The 17,292-nt window shown below is 36.6% G+C and overlaps 1 long non-coding RNA gene across 1 annotated transcript; it reads left to right on the forward strand.

Moving 5' to 3' along the window:
• Positions 1-347: 347 nt before the first annotated feature.
• Positions 348-16,218, forward strand: LOC103138168 (uncharacterized). The gene is made up of 4 exons (XR_001662130.1): positions 348-657; positions 1,233-1,376; positions 14,763-14,832; positions 16,051-16,218. It is a non-coding gene; the product is annotated as an uncharacterized LOC103138168 (long non-coding RNA).
• The last annotated feature ends 1,074 nt before the right edge of the window (positions 16,219-17,292 follow it).

Below are 17,292 nucleotides of genomic sequence, written 5' to 3' on the forward strand. Positions count from 1 at the left end.
ATGTTATCAATACGCTCACATTTAAAAACACTAGATGGGTATTTTACATTTATATTTTTGATATTTTGTAATGATATATGCTTATTTTTATGCTCAAGAAAATTATATTTGTTTTTATTAAATATTTTTTATTAAATATTTTTTATAAATTTGTGAATTTCAACCACAAAAGGTGTATTTGGGATAAAATGGCTTCTTTTTAGAAAAAATAAATACTTTCAACAATGGATCAACTGAACAGCTCTAAGAAGTGAACGGATCTTGAAGATTCGGTTCCCTTCAAGTCACCAGTTGCAATGTTTATTTATGTTGGCTTCACTTCTCGCGCTCCACTAGGGGGCGCTACAGTCGTTTATTTTTATAGGTTCTAGTAACTTGTTGACAGAAAACCGGAAGTGAGTTAACGGCGGAGAGGAAGTAGTTTTTACTGCAGTTAGACGCATAGACATGATTAGACGAAGCAAGCAAGCTAAATTACCCATAAAAACAATTCTCACTCGCATTCTTAAACATTGCCCTGCGACGGACTGGCGGCCTGTCCAGGGTGACCCGCCTCCCGCCCGAAACGGTCACTGGAGACGGGCACCTGCTGCCACCAGCACAGGACGATGGCGAACAGAACATGGATGGATGGATTCTGAAACATTTCCCAACATGGTGAGTTAATTTTGAACGTTGTAAAGCTATTAAGAAATGTGTTTTTGTCTTTCATGGGTATTTAGGCAGATTAGCTTTAAGCTAACGAAAATGCTAGTGGTTTTCATGGGTTATTTAGAGCAGTAGCAGCTAATTAGCACAACGCTAGCTCTTATTTATTGCTCTGCATGATTTAATGCTGATGTTTTTTGTACCATAAGGTAAAATATGTGCTGTATTATTTATCTTAGTTAATTCAAGCATAATGTTAGTGATATATGATCATATTGTTTACTTAAATGTCTAAATCTGTGATTTGTTTGTTTTGCGTTTTGTACCATTCTTAACTATTGCCATTTTGTTTTACTTTGTTTACATTTTAATTGACTTGATCATTTAAATTCACCAGATAATTAATAAATAACGAACAGCTAACTTTTGTTTCTTGTGTCTATCTATATTCAGAAAGTAAAGGAGCAGCAGTATATCATTTAAAGTTGTTTTTTAAAGCTCCATTTTTAAGGATTGTGCGTTTTGCAGTTTTCTGAGTCACATAAAGCTTGACTGGACATAAACAGACAGGATTTCATTTTCAGGTCCCATGAATTATGGAAATGGGGAACGGAAACTGAAGGAAGTTGCTGAGCCGAGGTTTTCTGGATGAACTGGATGCACAAAAAATCCAAACAAATCATGCTGGGTTTTGGCTTCGGAGTGGCCTCTTTAATGCTTGCACCGGGGTATGAAACACACTACATTGCATGATAAATATTATTTCACGCACAAACTGCTAACAGAGACCTTCTTGTCCTCTAAGGGAGACGATGCAGTCAGCTCTTCCATCTCCATTACAGATTATTTATTGTTTTTACCTCTAACCTCTTCACTGTTCGTTCCTCGTTAATTTAGCCAAAGTCACCCAATGCTAAATGCTATAATTGTTGTAAGAGGTTTAACATATAATTTTTAATTGCATCATCTGAACTAATTGCAAATCCATTAGCAGTTATGACCAGAAGCCTAGCAGCAGCCATCCAGCTGGAAAACTGTTTCTCTCCTAGCAGTCCAAACGTACCAATCCCCATTTAAACTGAATGCAGAAAACCTAGTGATCAATCCGTCCGTCACAGTGACTTAACATGTTAAAAGTGACTTGATACGTAACAATTTTTTGCACAAAGTCATTCTTAGATATTTAGATTTTAGTCCGTTTTGGGGGATCTTGTCATTTTAAATCCAAAAAAGCTGCTGGCCATGCTCCCAACTCAACATTTACACTCTCATGTGAAAATAATTTCAAACAGATGCGCAATTATACAAAGGTACATCTTTGAAAAGCAGAAGTGGAGCCTCCTGTACAACCAGGAGGTAATTTCTGGATGGTAAACCAACAAAAAACCATTGTACAGTGCATAGAGTGGTGAAACCAGCTGAACAAACCTGCTGGAGCTCCGTTCGGGTTGCTAGGTGGAACTTGGTAGGGGTTGCTAGGTAACAGCACAGCGCCTACTGATTTGTAACTTTATATTCTGGAGGTTTTTTAAACGGCTCATTTTAAGGACTTGGACTGTTTTTAGAAGCAGTAGAAACCCAAATCAAAGTACAAATAATGTGGAAAATGTAAATTTTGCGTAATAGATCTCTGTGTGACAGAAAGAGAAAAGTGGATATTTATATGTACATATCTGGGTGCAGCTGAACATTTTCCCACATTAGTTTAAGTCAAATGTTAGTTAGCAAGTTGCTGCGTAGATTGTGCTTTAACCTGAAAACCTCACCTTGACTTTTCACACTTTTTTGCACCAACTCAGGTTTTATTTGGCTGATCTTCGAACATCCCAAATAATAATGTAATACTTGAAGCTAATCAATAAGATTGATTTAAAAAATAGGTATGATGGTGAAAAATGATGGTTTTAAATTCAGTGACTGACTCGGATCAAATCTTTTGTTGATCCGGTTACTTAAATTTACTCATGATGGCAGTAAACAGATATTTAATCCCTTGTAATGTATTTTTTGATGGTGCCCACTTTTTCTTACAGATCCCCTCATATATCAGGCAAAGCTGACATCTGCGTAACCAAGAATCCCTTCATTTAATAAACATCAGTTATTTTATGCGTTTAAATGCAAAACTTTTGTTTTTGGTTTGAAACTCCTTCGTCTTGTCTCCATAGCAGCACAATGTGACATCTCCTAACCCCCCTCAGCTCGTAAAATTAAAGCATTTTTAGTTTGTAATGACATAAAAAGACGGGAAAGCTGTAAAAACATAAAAAGAAAACAAAGAAAAGTATTTTTCTGCAATTATAGTCTCACCCGCTTCTCCTTGTCACTAAACACTCCTTTAAACTCTGATCTCTAAGCTAAAAGCTTCAGTTGATGCTATTTTCCATTCAGTGATTTGCTTTTAAATTGTCATTGTCTTGTATTTATTATTACCAGGAATCAGAGGGCTTTCTGTATTCATCTGAAAAGCATTTCCTATATATATTCATGTTTAAAGGGTCTAAAGATGCAAGTTGTGCATTAATCTATAAATGATTGCGTAAATCTGCATCTAAGGTAACAATTATGTAATGACTGATACCATGAAACATTAATACTAATATCTTAAACTGCTTAAAGTTAATATGAATTACAGTGATATGTAATTTCCCTGTGGGATCAATAAAGTATTTTTCAATTGAATTGAATTACATGCCAGCTGCTAATATACACTTGCTAGCTAGATGGCTAGCTAGTTTGTTTGGACTTGTCATGGGAAAGTGTACATTTATCACCAGTTTGTCTTTGAAACTGACTCACTTCTGTTTGTTACCAACCTGTACGATGTTACAAGCATTTTGTGCAAAAAGCTACGACATTAATACAATATAAAGTATGCAGTTTTCTTTTGTACATTTCTGACATGATACATTTCTTAAATTTCATTCATTATGGACTTAAAAGGTTTTAAAAGGCCTTAAATTTGAGTTGGTGAAACCTGCAGAAACCCTGTGAGCTAATATAACCTTGCTAACTAGCAAAGGTTAAAGCTAGCTAGCCCTTCTTAGCCATTTGCTCATTTCTGATGCCAAACTGTACAATTTATTTATTTGGAATTATCTGTGGAGATATAGGTCGTACATTTCACTCATAATCATCTTGAAAATCCTTAAACTTAAGAGGTTGAAACCTGCAGAAACCCTGAACTTGCATGGTGCAGTTTTAGCAAAGTTAGGGTTAGCAAGATGTGGAAGCAGCAAGTTGCCCAAGCTATCTTACTACAGAGGAAATGCTAATGCATTCGATTATGGCCCGCCTTGATGTCTTGTGTTTAGCTAACTGTAACTTTGTAAATCTAAATTGTTTTTCTTTGTTCTTTTGAAAGTTTTTTTCTTTTCCATCCATCCTTTTGAAACCTTGCCTATATTTTAAACAGTAATGTCTTGTTTTTAACCAGCTAAGCTTTGAGCTCTGAGGATTAGCAGGAGCTTTTAAATGTTTTTATAAAGCCTCTGTTCTTGTTGGAGGATGGACTCCATGTGGTTTGGAAATGGCTTCTTTAACCTCTCAGCTTGATGGACATTCAAAGACTCTTTCACTGAGACCCTGACGATGTTTTAAACTTGAATGCATTTGAACCGAGGCACCTGGTTACCATGGTAATTAACCTTTTTATTGCCATAGAAACCGCAATGACTGGTCAGTTGTTGTGTGAATAGTTTCTAACTACTATCTGCTTGTTTTTTATGTAAACATGCTTTGTTTTGGTGATACTCAGTGATTTATTTCCATTATTTAAAAGAGTTTCTTTACCAATTTAGTTTTGTATTATTTAGTCCACTGTGATCCAACTCCAGTCCGTTTGTGTAGAAAGTTCGGTTTGTTTGGGGAGCTGTGAATGTGAACTCTGGTCCGCCTACAAACCTCGGTCTGGGTTGAAGTGAACTCTGGTTCCGTTTGAATGTTTATGTGAACGCCAAGCAGACCAGAGACCGCTCCAAAAGCAGGAAGTGGACTACAGCGCAGGGCATTCTGGGTAACTGTGTGCTCTGTGACCCTTGACCTGCTTTTGTTGGGTAACAAATCGCAGTTCACAATTGATACAAATTTTCCCCATCCAGCACATTTGGTTGATGCAGAAGGAAAATGTGTTTGTAAATTAAAACATAAATTTCTTTCAATGAAAAATGTTAAAAGTTTTGCTTTTCTATAACCAAGATTTTACAATAAGTAGAAATCCAGAGACAACTTTTGTGTGCCCAAATCAGCTTTTTCTTAATGTATTAAACTTGGCTAAATGTAGCAAACATTTAAAAGAAAGTGACTCAAATCTTACTACTAAGAATAAAATTATTCAATAAAATTGAAAACTATTTTTTTAATTCAAGCAAATGTGCAAAATCCCTTTTAAGTGTTGGATGTACAATGAATAACATCCAGATTGTACATAAATACTTTAGTAGAAGTTTTACTCAACAGTTCTGCCCAAAATGTTTGATCCAAATCATACAGTTTAGACACCAAATACTGAACATCTTTTTGAATTTTTGTCTTATTTAACTTAACTAAAAAAAACATTAAATACAAATACTTCCACTAAAAAACTGACATGAACAGGTTTAATATTGAATGTTTATTCAGACTGAGGAGTATTCAGCGTACGTTAAGTGTTGAAATGTTTTGATTGTGTTGCGTAAATGCTTGTTTTTAAGTAGAAAATGATCTCCAGGCAGATTCAGCTGCATTAACGTGTTAGTATGGAGCAACAGTGAACATTCAGCCGCACCTTCAATGAGCCGCAACACGTTTTCCACGCTGGGAAACTGGAGCTGAAAGAGACGGAAATGTCATCCGTTCAGCATCTAATTGAAAAGGAGAATATTGCTGAAGGCTTTTGTAAAGGAAATTCAATATGGGGTGCTATGACATCTGGAAGAAAATCTTGTCAGGAATGCAAAGAGAAAGTGGGAAAAAAAAATAAATCTCGCTTCCGTCAGATCGGACTCAGACAGGTCCGCACCCAAGAGGGAGTCTCGGATCGATACTAAAACAGTGAGAACAAGTCGGGCCGATGCATCGGAGAGCAATAACGAGAGACGAGGACAAAGTAGGGAAGAGAACGTGTTGTGGAGGCAAAAACGGACAAAAACCATGTATGGTCCCGGCTTTAACAGGAATACTGTACATTTTATTTGCTAGCATGTCTAAGTAACCCTTCGATGTTTGTCTGAGGTCCAGTAGGTTCAGAAACACTCAGGTTCACTGAATTTATTCTAACGAAAGATGAAGTCCAGGTAGTAGTTAACGTCAGTCCAGCCGCTTCTGCCCCTGTATATTAAATAAAATATAACAAAAACCCTAAACAAACTACAGAGCAATGAGCAGCTAACAGTTGTAACATAAAACAGATAAAATGAACAACATATACAAAACACAGGAAACTCTTTACATGTCCAAATTTGTCTAAAATGTACATTAAAATACAATACAGAGCTGATCCTGATGCAAACCACAGTTTCAAACCCTATCAGAAAAAAAGGGGGCGGAGCTGACACTTAGTGGTTGCTATGGTAACCACCAACTGTACCAACCTTTTGACTAATCAAAATTAATTTAAAGAATAAAAAACTTCACATCTATAATATTATGAAAAAACCCTGTCAGACATACAAAGCCAGCAGTGGAAGAAAATAAAAAACAGCAGATGGTCTGTGGAAACGTTTGAACATTCAGAGAGGAGAGCTCCTGTGCCCTGTTCCCCCCGCTCTCCTGGAAGCATCAGCAGGTTTGGCCTTGAATGGTTATTTGGTCTAATGTCTGAGTCCTGTATCTGCTGCTGTGTGCTGCTTCTTAGGGTGAACACAGGTTATTAGATTTTGTGGGAGGAGGCACTTTGCTCTCCCAGGAAATTCAGGAGTAAATGGTCAGAACTTTTCCTCTGTTGTGGTCGCAGAGGTTGGAGTAAAGAGCAAAGCTGGCACAGAGTACAGCAGCTGATTATACTGCAGTGTAGAGTAAACTCTTATACAATCAGGGGCGCGTGGAGTACACATACATTATACTCAAGTAAGAGTAGCTCTACCTCTGTATTTTTACTCACGTAAAAGTAAAACAGTAGCCATCCAAAAAATTACTCAAGAGTAAAGTATTTTGTTAAAAGTTTACTCGGGTACTGAGTAACTGATCAAATTATCAATCATTTAATATTTAAAAATTACATCATCAGATGGACCAAAATATAAAGTTAAGTGGAAATGTTGGTATTTTAATGACCAAAGTAACTGTAATTTATCTAAGTAATAGAAAATAACAAAATGAGATGAAAAAACCTTTTTCCAAATCAGTTTCGTTCAGTTAAAAATTTATGAAACTTGTGCACACACATTTTACTGATGGACAAATAGGCGATTCTCTAGCTGCCGTAGCAGAACGGTTCTGTTAACTAAATGAAACCTGGAGATGTTGATATTAATTCAGTGCAGTTCGCCAAAGCAAAGGGAAAAATAACGCAGAAAACCCACTGAAGAGCAACTCAAAACCACTCCAATTCTGTGTCAGCTTAGCTACACGCAGACTCGTTGCCATAGCAACTAACTGACAACAGCTCCTCTAACATATTAGTATTCAGCACCAAAATACACACAAACATTTCCCACAAAAAAAAGTACATTCACTTTTAGCTTTATATTTTCAAAACTTGATATTTATTTTGCGATTATTAAGTTATTGTTGTGGAAGATTAGCTACTTCTGCTATTAGCTAAGCTAACACAGTGGTGGTCGATTAGCCAGTTTACACACCTGCTCTACTGATAATCTGTCAGAGATGATGTGTGTGTCGCCTTTTTTTAAAAACGGATCAGAAAAACACAGAATTCCACAGCACATCTACATGTAAAGGTTATCAAAGTCAAGCTAGCATGACAAGCTGATGTACTTTCCTCTCCCTCAATTTTTTTTTAATTAACTTTTTTCTGACCTTGCTACGTAGTTGTCATAGTGTTGACAACTAGTAGCAAAGCACAGTGTTCCTTTTTCTTTTATATAGCATGCATAAATTTAAGCTTTAGCATGTTATGTTGACAACTTATCTGCTAAAACCAATGCTAGTCATCGTTAGCAAGCAGTTTTTTGCGAGATCTAGTGTGCGTGATGTCAGGCTTCGTCAGCTGTGCATACTGTGCATGTCACCTGCAGAAAGAAAGGACATATTATTCCAAGTATTTAGACTATTTACTAAAATTCTGAATGTCAGAGGTTTTATTTTAGGTTTCCTCAATTTCAGTTTTTATTATTTTGTTCATTTTAATTAACTTAAATAATCTTGGTCCGGACAAGAAGAACAAATTCATCCAACAGTCTAAAGTTTTCCAGCAGGAACTTTGAAGCAAAACTGCTTCTCCTCTTCCCCATCTCTGAAATCAAAGCTTGATATCTGTGCAGCTAAATCTGCAGCAAGACGACCGCATGTGGGGTAATCTGCTCATGCATTCAGAGTTGCTTTCAGCTCTTAGTTTCTTCAGAAGACTGGCATAATTCACCAGCATGAATTATGCAGATGAGTTAGCAGAGGGAGCAGGTATGCAGGTGTGACGTTAGCTCCACACAGCGACTTTAATGTCATTAAAAATGAGAAAATGATTCATGTGAACTCAAGAAACTGTAGGAGGTTAGCAGCATTTTGACAAAAAATCTTAAAACGGAGATTAAAGAAGAATTGCTGAAAGTGATGAAAATGTGATCATTTTGATCACATTTTGATCAAAATGTGAGATTGAAACGCATGGAAACCTGTCAAACTTTTATTTATCCACAACCTAACCCCGTTTAGCCTCCTTAACGAGGCGCATGGTTGGACGGTGGTGCCGTTCTCCTGGAGGATTTCTGCCTGAATCCTCCTGGCAACGCGTTGAACTGCAGATAAGGAGTTGGCTGCTGCCGTTGGAGTGAACGGTAAACATTAAACCGGGTGAGCAGATTTGGGATTCGGCGTGTAGCATCGTGTTCTGAGAACTCCCCCATCCTCGTATCTTAGCGCCGCTTCAAAAGGCCTCTGCGCTGCAGAATGGCTGCGTTTGCATGTGGGTGTGCATGCAGGAATCCAGGCCATGTGTTTGTGTGTGTCTGTTTGTGTATGTGTGTGTTTATTTATGTGCTAAAATATGCTGGAATATTTTCAGTTTGCAGAAATAACCAAACGATCACAAATCCTGAGCGTGAAATACATTTAGAGACAGAAATATCAACTGAAATCACTCTGCATCCGCTTGCTTATTTAAAATGAAAAAAAATCTGCCCACAAACTGGAAACTTCCAGGGGTGGCCAAAGCTTTTTTGGGGCCCTGGGCAGATTTTAATTTGGGCCCCCCAGATGCTTCATCATTCCAAAGCTACTATATGTGTAATTTGTAATTAGCTTGCATCATATCAGTGTTAATATGGTGGTTTGTTCTAACCTGATAGGAGTAGAAATCTAATATAGATAAAGATATATGGATTTAGAGATGTAGAGTGGTATTTAAGAGTTCCATTTTTATTATTATTTGAAAGTAACATCAGTTTATACACATTAAATTTAACAAGTTAGCAAGGTTGATATTTTATATTTACCCACTGTAGCAGAGAGCAGGACACTGAAAAAAAACAATGTAGCTCCAACTTAATTTGTTAGATGTAAATTAATTGACTTTGCTTTAACATGACAATAATCTGGTAGCACTTTGCAATAAGGCTCCCCTTAAGGCATAATAAAATGTTTATCATTAATAATCGATCAAGTATTTTGAATTGAACTGAATTTTATAAAACTATGATTATGGAAGTAGAATCTTCTATTTGTGTTTTGCAGAACGCTGAAATTATTTGATAAACTTATAAAAAATCAAAGTAAATGCAGCATGTTGAGGTCAGCAGAACTCCATGGATTCAAACTCCTGAAGCTGAGCAGCAGAAGGTGGCAGAGGTTTTGTTTTTATCCTGAGCGATGTCAGCCGCCGTCGCCCTGCGACACGCAGCCTCTCGGCTTTAGTGACACTCCGTCCTGAAAGAGCCCTCAGGCTTTCAGGCTGAAAATGGATCCGCCTGAATCCAGCCTGCATCTCGTTTCTGTCTGCAGGCACTTAGAGGGCAGAGAGGAGAACATCTTCTGGCTTTTCTCTCTTCAGTTACTTTCATTCTCTCTTTTTTTTTCTTCCCCACTTTGACTCTAATTGACCTTTGAAGAAATGGGATGTCGAGATTTCAGGGTAAATTTGAGTCTCAGGATCGGAGCTTTCAGGAAGCAGTGATGGCTGCTTCCTGTTCTGCTGCTGTTGCTCTGGTTTCAATGAGCTGAGCGATGGACGCGCGTCAACGACTCGGTACGAGCCGCCGTCACCGGGGACGACCACATAAACACTCAGGCTGCCTGTGACCACGCAGTTCTACTCCACTCCAACAGGGGGCGACAGAAAAAACAAATTCAATGCAGCACAGGAGAAGAGATTTAAATATTTTAATATCTGACAGCCAAAATCAAAAGATTAAAGTGACTGTGCTGTTACCAGTTATTTGTTTAATTAATTTAATCAAATTAATAAAAATAAATTTGTTTAATTAGGAATTAATTTAAGTAAATAAAAATGTACTAGCTTAGTATTAAAATGATAAAAAATATTTATAATTAAATTAATAAAAAAAGTTGATAAATTTTAATAAAAATTTGTCTTAATTACATTTATAAAAATGTAATGTGTTTGAAATAATAGATTTTTAAAATACATTGGCTTTTTTTTTAGCTTTATTACATTTTTAGTTACATTAATTTGCTGTGTGTCTGTGTGGCTGCATTTAATGAATTAAATTTGTTAAAAAAAAATTAATACAGTAAATTGATAATGAATTTCTTTCATTCAAATAAATGAATTAAAAAATATGTTTTTGTAATCTGTTAATTAGACAAATCAAAGATTAATTTGTCTAAATTTAATTAAATTAATTAAAAGTAATTTAACAAGTATAAAAATATCTGCAAATTTTCATTTTTACCACCTTAGCACATAGGTCAAGGTATAGGCGGGAATTCATTTCAGACACTCGTCCTTTGATAAAATTTGGAAATTTTCTGAGCTTGAAAAGTAAAATATTTAACTTTTCAAATTCAAAAATTTCCGCGATTTATATAAAAATTTCGGAGTGTTTTCAACCAAGTTTTTGACCTTTCAGGTCAGAAATTAAAAGGTTTTTTGTCAGAATTTTGCTCCTTTTTTCTGTTTCTATCTACAGTAGCCGTGACGCACAGATACGTTTCTCCTGCACTTTGTTCTGCTCTTTTCTTCAGACGATTCTGTAACTTTTCCTATATGAAGTGGATAACTGCTCCTTATTTTCCTTCCACTTACCTTACCCGACTGCGAACTGCTTGACGACACAATGACCTTAATTATCCTGGCTACTGAAGTCTTGTTGGCCGTTTTTTCCCTGGTTTTTGTGCTGCAGCTCGGCTGGAATATGTGACAGCTAATTGAGCCCAGGGGAAGTTTGTGTTTGATTGTTTTCAGCTTTCTCTCTTTCCTTTCACTGAGTTTGCTTTTATCAACACCACTTATAGATTTGTCTGTAACTCCAGAAACAGCTTTAGTGCTTATTTTGCAGTTGCCTGTAGTTATTGATCTCTAAAATGATGGTACATTTGAAGTGAGAATACGTTTTTATCTTCAGGAAATGTGGATTTCTTTAAAACCAGCAACAAGCTGCAGTGCAAAACGACGGCACAGCCTGTCCACTATCATGTATAATTAGTGACGTGACTTGTTAGCTGAAGTTTAATTACACAGCACAGATCATGCGGTTGTGAGAGCCAAGTTAACACAGACATCAATTTCATGGATCGCTCTGCTGTTTCTGACTGGAAAGTGCTTTCCATTTCATGCATGGCTTGTTCTAAAACCGAGCCAGAACTTACATTTCCTTCTGCTCTGACTGCACCGTGTCGGCGATCGACACGAACGCTGGCCAAACCACAACACTCTGCAAGTTGAATTAGCAACATGCTGGAACGTAAATATTTAAAAGTGTAACTTTTATCAAATTTGTTAAAATTGTTGCCATGTTGTGATGGTTTAATTTGAGACAGATAATCTGTAAAAAGATTAATCTCCTCTTGAGCTATTATAAACAACCAATCAGAGGCAGGAGGTGGGTCTTAGCGCGGTCAATCATCCTCATGTACTCACTGAAAATGTGTTAATGGTGGAGAATCAACTTTCCGTTACAGGAAAACTGTCATAGGCGGCGATGCTAACTAGCCATAGCATTCATGACAAGTACCTGCAGCGACTATGAGATGCTGATTGAGAGCGCTAAGACCCGCCTCCTCGCTCTGATTGGTTGTTTCTAGTTAGTATGTTTCAATTGAACAAGAAATGAGAACGTTTGCTCATGCAACAAGTTGTTAAAAATGTTCCACTCCATCATCCTCTGCTGCTTCCTGTCTTCTTCTTCTTCATGGTTTCTGCCAGTAGTAACATCCGGGTGTTGATCATATGATTCGTGTTGTGAAAAGTTTCAGTTTCAGCAAAATAAACTACTTCATTTTAGCACCAAAACTTTATAATTTTTTTTTCATTAACGTTTTTCCATTAAGTGAAATTATTTTCCAATGGAAACAACCAATGTGTGAGAGAGTTTGTTTTCCAGTGAAAGACTAGCAGTAGTGAAAGGAATCATCATTTTGTCGGATAATTATCAATATTCAGTAGTGGCTGACAGGTAAACGCTCACAGGAAATGGTGAAACATGCTGCAAACACATGAATGATGCAAACCACAGATTCAACTGGAAAATGCTGCAACCACCTGGTCTGGTTGATGAAGTCCATACTCAGTAATATAAGTATTAACATCATTCTGCTGTATTTCCATGATCTGGAGGGAAATATTGAGTTCTTCCTCTGTTGTTTAGCTGATGTGTGGCAACAGAAGCAATAAAATCAGCAGCAGACATTTAGAAATGAATCTGATTGTTATCTCACTCTAGATAAGAGAACAGATAATTTAATCAATACTAGAGACTTTGCAGAAAAGAAAAGCTGCATTTATTACCCTTTTTTCCAGAAGCTTCTCTTACCATCAACCTTTGCTGCATTTTCTTGTGTTTACATTACAATAAGGTGGAGTTAGACGTATTTATGGTTTGAAGAGTTTGGTCATAAATAAACATTTCATGCTGAATGTTGATTACATGAAGTGGGATTTCATCCCAGCAATTTTAATAAAAGACATGAATGTCATTATGTTTACTATCATCACTATTTAGGCATTTAATACAGTATTTATATTTTAAAATGATGCATTCTCCTTGTTTGGGAGGGTTGGGAGAAAGTGTTCTCTGAAAATTGACTCTATGTATTTGGAATAAATCTAACATAACCAGAGTGTCTGTGCATCCTTAAAAAGTCTTTAATTCATGTATCTAAAATTAAAATTGTTTTGTGGTGGCAGGACTATTTAATCTTATATATTCTATGTAGCTTACTTTGTTCTTGTGAGACTTTTCTGTTATGCAAAACATTGAGTCTCCCTTCACTGCATTTTGTGACTTAAGGTAGTTGTGTCTACCAGTAACTAGCTGTTAATATGCTGAAGCTAGCTAGCTTGTATACGTCCATTATGGGTAAAGGCAAATTTATTGCCAGTTGGCTGGACCTTTCTGTCATGATACAGGTATTAAAACGCCTTAAATTTGAGTCTGCGTTCACTGGATGCTGTGATGTAGGGCAGTTGGGACTATCGGTAACTAGCTGCTAATATGGGCAGCTAGCTTTTATCGGCATTTGGGTGGATGATGTTCAACTTCTTTTGCCAAACCATATAATTTTTGCGATTTCCCAATAAAGAGACACTGATTTCTGGAAAAAGTAACATGCCACACCCTGACAGTATAACTTTGTAAGTTCCACATTTCCGTTGTGATACAGGTCTTAAATTTTTTTTCTAATGGTCTTAAAAGTAGTCTTGAATTGGAGTTGGGGTAATCTTCAGAATCCCTGAAATGCTAACCAACACAATTCCTTTGGATCTTCTATCTTACATTTCTTACAATTGTTTTCAATCATCTATCTGTTTGTACATTTCTGTTGTGATATAGGTCTAAAATTACAACCATAATGGTCTTTAAAAGTCTTAAATTTGAGTTGGTATAACCTGCAGAATCCCAGAAAGACTAACCTACACATTTCATCTTTGTCTGTCTATTTTTACTCCTCTGTCATGATCCAAGTCTTAAAATTCATTTGTAATGGTCTTAAAAAAGGGCTTTAAAAGTCTTAAATTTGAGTTGGTGAAACCTGCAGGTAAGACGATGTGTAAAAACTGTTGCGAATACTTTCTGGGTCCACTGTAAGCTAGTTATCCTCCAGAAGTGCTGAGCAGTAGTTTAAGAAAGACTGGAGAGGACATGTGGACAATAAATAGGTAAAAAGTCTCAAAGCACCTCTAGCTTGGTGAGCCCTGGAGATTTCACTGGGCGATTTATATTAAAGAAAGCATCAACCTTTTTTCATACCGGAGTGGAAGCAATATAACACATCACCTTAGTGTATTTAGAATTAGAAGTGGAATTAAGCATTTAAGAGGGAAACTCTCTTTGGAGCCATTCATACCCATCCATCAGCTGCACAGGGAGTCGAGTGGAACAAAGGTCTGATTCTAAGGCGCAAACTCAGCAAAATGTTCTCCAACGACTCTCTACAAAGCAAAGTCGTTTTCTCTGGTAGCTTTAAACTGTTCACAAATCATTTAGTGTAACTTTATGGATGCCCTGTTTCAGCCTTATTAAGACTAATTTGAATTTGACAGATTAACTTTAGCAGAACTGATTCAGATTCTAACCTGGATCTGGTCTCTTTATTCTCACGTTTGCTGGTTCACTGGGTGCAGACGCCATCGCCGAACTGGGTGAAACAGAAGAGAAGGTTTTATGTTAAAAGGGAGCGATTGATATTCATCTCACACTTGTGCACTTAGTCCTCCACTCCCACTTGATTTGCATTAACATCATTTAAAATAGAGGCAGAAAGAACTCTCTGAGGAGCGAGTTGCACTCCACTACATGAGCGCAGTGACTTAACATGTGCTTTTTCTCTTCTCAGGCGTGAAGGGCGCCAGGATCTGACAGCGGCGACGCAGACAAAGGCTGGAGCGAAGGCAACCCGCACAAACACATGGAGGTTAGACGAGCTTTGGCACGCGACCTTTTCTGGAGTCATGTGATCATGCATATTAATGTTTAATGGAAACATTACATGGCTCAAAATGTGGAGACATTTTTATTTAAAGTTTAATCTGAACGCCATTACAAAGAACAGCAGAGGTTAAATGTGACATAAGGTGGTTTTTTGTCTCTTTTATAGCTCAGTTTGAAGACTTTTCTTCTAATTAGTTGTTGGTAACCAAAGTCACTCTGTTGGCTTTTTAACAAAATAGTTTCAGACTTTTTCAGGGTCTCCATGCATCCTTAAAAAGTCTTAAATTAATGTTTCTAAAATAAGACCTTAAAAAGTCTTAAATGAACTTAAGACTGTTTCATGCTTCTAAAATAAGGTCTTAAAGTCTAAAATATGGCCTTAAAATGTCTCAAATTCATTTTAAAACCTAAGTCGGCCTTTGATACATGAATCACAGGTCTTAATTTTGTCATGGCAGGACTATCTAATCTATCTGTTTCTTTGTCTTGCCAAGTTGTACGCAGTCATCTTCGTTGCATTCTGTCCAGTTGAGGCTACCGCTAGCTAGGTGCTAACATGCAGCTAGTTAACTTTTACTGCCCATCATCTCTAAAGCAATCAAAAAACAAAAACAGTTTTGCAATGAGTTTTTTTGCCATTTCAGAGCTGATTAAAGCTAAACTTTATAATTTTCTTTATTATCCAGCCTACGGCTGAACAATAAAAGATTTCCTGCCTTTTATCCGTTATGATTTAAAGTGTCTGGAGAGTTTTCATGTCTTAATAACTTCATCAGTTTTTCCCTCATTTTAGACAAATATATTTCCAGATTCATAAAACTCAGTATTAGATTGACATTTTAAGGGCTAAACATAAAAAATGCCTCGCAGCAGCAGCGATGTTACGAGGGAAGGCCTGAAAAATGAGTGTGTGGATAGAAAATACAGTAATATTTTAATTTTCATACAAATTATTTAAAAAATGTTTGCTTGTTTCAGGGCTGAGCAGTGGAGGAGTTGGCAACAGAAAGACAGTTTACCAACAAAAGACTTGAAATAATTTGAAAGAATCAGGATAATAATTTCATTTCTGTGTCATCATCTTTTTATGGCATACACATAAAATATAAATGAAACTTTATTAGAAAATGTTTTGTAAAAATCAGGAGAAAAAAGGAGAAAGTTGGTAAAAAGTTTCATGCGTCTGTTTTTTTACCTGCAGAAAGAGAGAAAAGAAAACCTGAGAAACCAGCAACAAACGACATGGGAATAAATAATAAGCAGTTATAAAATCACTGATCAGTTCACAAGTTAATGCAAGCTGAATTTGGAAACAACCTTGTCACCAACATAGAGTGTATCTTTAACAAAATTGACTTTATTATTATAGGTGAGGAAACGGCTACAAACACAATAAATGGATCTGCTGTGAAACAAAGCATGAATATGTGGAAAAGAACATTATTTATAAAAGTAGAGTGGAGGGTCTATGGTGCTGTGGGTCTTTATTAATAAATGCCAGGATGTTTAAAATAAAGAAACATAACAAACCCTGTCAAAAAGTAAGAACATAAGACAAAAACATAGGATTTGTCCTCTGGTTCAGAACCGGAGGACAAATCATTTCTTCCTTCATTACAGTTTTATTCAAATTACTTTAACAGTCATTTCTGAAGTTAAATGTGTAAAATCCTCCTTGGTGCTGCTGCTGTACATGAGAAAAATGAGCCCACTGTTCATAAAACCAATAAGTTGAAGATGTGTCTAATTACATATTCATATGCTCTTTTAATTTTGCAAACGCGCGTTCGGCACAGTAACTGGTGGAAACGAAGCTCCTGGATGCTGCGTTTGTAAGGGATGATTGACAGTGACAGCTTTCCGTACGAGCTTTACAATGATGAGCTACTTTACAGTTTTACACACAATAAACTCCTGATTTATTCTGATTTATTCTGATGCACCGCGCTGACATTCACGCTGTTTTCCTGACTGTAATGCTGCCTCTGCTTTCATGCTAATTGGACTGGATGCTCATATTGATGATGTTTCTGTTTGACTGTATTGAAACAGACTCTGAAATCTTTACTTTCTGCATCTATTTGATGCTGTAGGCGCTTTACACCTCAGTGTTTTTGTCAAGTCAAGGTTGTTTTCTGCAGCATCGACAGAAAAAATCAAAAGAATAACAGTTAAAACGGTAAAAATCCAGCTGTTGAATATGAAATATTGATATTTATGACTGACATCAACATCTGTTTGCATATTTAATACAGAAAAATAAATATCCTCTTTTGGGTTTTTCACATTCAAAACAATTTGACTCTCAAAGATCCAGTGAGTGTAATCTGAATTTTAAAAACAAGCTTTTGGAAGCTGCATAAACACGTTCGCTCCATGTTTCCCTGGAATCATCCGGCTATGAATGGAAATGAAGCCAAAGCAGAAGCTGCATCTCGCCTGC

This window comes from Poecilia formosa, unplaced genomic scaffold (assembly GCF_000485575.1).
Source record: "Poecilia formosa unplaced genomic scaffold, Poecilia_formosa-5.1.2 Scaffold47, whole genome shotgun sequence".
Taxonomy (NCBI): Eukaryota; Metazoa; Chordata; class Actinopteri; order Cyprinodontiformes; family Poeciliidae; genus Poecilia; species Poecilia formosa.